Source organism: Fukomys damarensis, unplaced genomic scaffold, assembly GCF_012274545.1.
Source record: "Fukomys damarensis isolate Sample0158 unplaced genomic scaffold, DMR_v1.0_HiC HiC_scaffold_30, whole genome shotgun sequence".
Taxonomy (NCBI): domain Eukaryota; kingdom Metazoa; phylum Chordata; class Mammalia; order Rodentia; family Bathyergidae; genus Fukomys; species Fukomys damarensis.
This window is the reverse complement of record NW_022900942.1, coordinates 68,684,472-68,687,719: the sequence shown is the minus strand read 5'-3', so window position 1 is coordinate 68,687,719 and position 3,248 is coordinate 68,684,472. Positions and strand designations below refer to the sequence as shown.

Here is a 3,248-nt window from a genome sequence, read left to right as displayed (position 1 = left end):
CGCGCAGGCCCCGCCCCTCGCTCGTCACGTCGCATCCCACCCCGCCCGCCGCCGTCCTTCTGTGCGCGTGCGCACTTCCCTCTTGCAAAACCCTCGGCGAGATAGTCAAGAAAGGCGAGCTTGCGTGGGTGGCAAAGTTAAGGGCGCCATCTACGGGTAGATCTGACTCGCTTGTGGGCCTCGACCCGAGGAGAGTCGGGAAGGAAGAGAGACCCGGTGAGAGAGGAGGCCCACCCAGGAGGAGAAGTCAGTTGGAGGACACTGAGGGGGCTGCGGAGGTGCAGGACTCCCGAGGAGGACGCTGGAGAGAGGGAAGGAGGACAAAGGAGTCAGGAGTGTTCAGGCCTGGCCTAAACCAGCAGAACAAAGCAAACGGGCTTTCAGCGGACAACAGCAGCTTCTCAGAAAATAGAGCAAGTAAACACAAAACAAAGTATACTCCCCGTGGCGCAGGGAAGTCCAGTGATTGTCTACACACCTGAGCAGGCCCTCCTTGGGCACCCAAGTCATAAATATTTCACCCCACTTCTTTGGCCCCTTCAATACCTATATAAGCCTACCTTTCCCGGCTACTTGCTGATATCGTCGTCCATGCCCGGTGTCAGCCCATCCACTGCGGGGTGACTCAGCTGCCGCTATGTCTTTCTCCCAACGTCAGCCCATCCTCTCAGGGATGTGATAAACTCGGTTCTTTAAAACGGGTGTCTGAGGAGAAGGGCAGTTAAGGAGGACCGTGGTAGAGCAGGAAGAGGAGGGATGGACCTAGAGGAGCGAGGCGGAGGAGTGCAGCAGAGGGGAGGGTGGCAGAGGAGGCCCCCCGAGGAAGAGGAGGAGGCTGGTGGGGAAGAAGGACAGCAGAGAAGAGGCATCTCTTCGGCCGTCCTGCCCTCCTTATAGGCCGCCACCCTCTTTCTTGGCCATCCTGCTCCTCAGCCAACTTCCTTCTCAGATGTCTTCCTCCTCAGGCACCTTGTTTCGTGAGACGCGTGTCCTTATTCAGAAGGGGGCTGCCTCAGTTCCTATCACGGGGTAACTTCCTGCTTAAGGAAGAGGACCCCATCGTGGGGTGGTCTACAGGGCCCTGCTCTAAATGGGATCCGGGGTGATTCTACTTTTGAAGACTTCTAGGCATCGCTCCTGGAGGTCTGGAACTGGCCATTGTGAAGGCTGGTGACTGAGAGTTCCCCTCAGGATTTATCCAGCCTCAGTGCCCTTGGTCTTGCAGGAGGAAGAGGCAGACAAGGTAAATGTTGGGCTGCTGAATCCTGCACTGCAGACTTCTTGAGGAATGCCCGTGGGCAGGGCTGAGCAGGAATCTATCCCAACATTTAAAGGTAGGAAAATGAGCCTAAAACATTGACTTACCTAGTCTCCTTTCTACCTACCTTTATTTCTCATATCCTACCTAGTTTCACTGCCCTAACAAATCCCCTGACTCCTATTAAGTCCTCTTCCCGCAACCCCTGGCACAACATTGCTTCCACTGTCTCCAGAATGTCACAGAGGTGACATCATTGCGTTCCTGGCATTTTCACCTAGCTCTTTCACTTAGTCCTGTGCGTTCTAGGTTCATCCCTGTCTTTTCAGTACTTGGTAACTCATTTCCTACAGTGCTGAGTAACATTCCCTTGTCTGGACAGACCTCAGTTTATTCACTGTCCGTTGGGGGACATCCTGGAGGGACTGCAGAGATGAGTGTCAGCTTCAGGGACCTGAAGGCCCGCCGCACTCCCACTCCATTGGAGCCAGCTTGCACGTTCTGCACAGTGTGGGAGCAGCCCCGAGCATGGGGAGCACAGCCCTTCGGCTCTTCCTGGGATGAGCCTGCGGGGAGGCTCTGAAAGGGACTTCTTCCAGCAGAGCATACACAGCTTTAAGCCATATGCCTTTGCCTGAAACAAGAAATAAAGCAAGAGGTGCAAAGGAATACATTAATCACAAGAGTAAATATAATTCCTTATTAAAAAAAAGCAAGAGATGCAATCATATACCCAGTCATGGGCTGTCGCCCGTCAGGTACTTGGAAGAAACATGACTGGAAAACTGGTGAGAAGGAAATGTAGATAAACTCTGAGTGGGCAAAAACCCCAAAAGACATTTATGTCTGGTATGAATGCTCCCCAAGTGTGTTACTTTTCTCTCATTGCTGAGACAAAACACTTGACACCCAAAGTTACAAGGGAAAGATTTATGTGGTGTACAGTTTGTAGAGGTTTCAGTCCATAACTGACTGTCTCCAAGGCAGGGTGGCAGAGGAGCAACAGTTCATGGCAGAAGAAAACAGAAAAGCAGCAAAGAAGCTTAGCAGCATCTTTCTGCCCTTTATCTTATGCAGACTGCTCAGCAAGTAGCACTCATGCCCTTAATCCTAGTGCCCTCAGGCCTAGCACTGCACCATGAGTCAATCACACACGCTAGATTCAGCCCTTCTGAGAAAGCTTGAGGCTTGGGGGGACATCTAAACACAAGCCACAGCACCAGGGGCAAATTCAGGAGGGGCATGAATAGCAGAGCACCTAGAATGACCCCCACGCTGTGAACGCTGGCCGGGCGCTTTCCCAGCTATCCCTGTTGCTGTCCTGAGCTCACACATGGTGGCAAGCACGAAAGATGCCTGGGAGCAGCAGCGCGGAGTTCTACCGATCAAGACTGACCTGCTCCAGCCACCACTGCGTGTCTTGTCCACCTGTAGCGGATGTTAGCACCGAGTTCCTGATGCAGCACCACTCCCTGGCACCCGGCCAGCTGCTGGAGCAGGGTCGGTATTCTGTCCTTCCCAGACCTGACACTGTCCCTGGATATGGACTTGCCTGTGCCTGGCACTGCTCCTGCGAAACAATCCAAACCTGCAGAATGCTGGTCCCCCAGGCAGGGAGCTCACTGCCCAGGCAGTGAGGCATAGCTGTGGCCCACGCTGGCAGGGTCTCCTGCTCACCCTGTGCTCTCCACCACTCTGGCTGGGTAGGGGTGGGAATAGCATTTGGAAGACCTGGCACAGCGCACAGGGGGCCAGGCCTGCAGGGAAAGGGCCACTTCTCCAGAGGGCGTGGTCAGCACAGGTGCATGGGGCCCACTTCTCCGATAGCCAGGAACCGAAGGGTGAACCTGGGAGTGGACCTGTCACAACCTCCGCCGTGCTTCCTGTCCTGACCTTCTTAGCTTCAGTGGGAGATGAGTGTCTACCAGGAGACACAGCAGTTCTGAATGGCTGGAAGCTGAGATGCCACCGAGGCTTTTTGGGCTTCTGG

The 3,248-nt window shown here is 54.4% G+C and overlaps 1 long non-coding RNA gene across 1 annotated transcript; it reads left to right on the top strand.

The window, feature by feature from the left end:
- The first annotated feature begins 17 nt into the window (after positions 1-17).
- On the top strand, positions 18-1,936 carry LOC104872707. Its single transcript, XR_783258.1, has 3 exons — positions 18-417; positions 1,226-1,334; positions 1,641-1,936. It is a non-coding gene; the product is annotated as an uncharacterized LOC104872707 (long non-coding RNA).
- Positions 1,937-3,248: the final 1,312 nt, after the last annotated feature.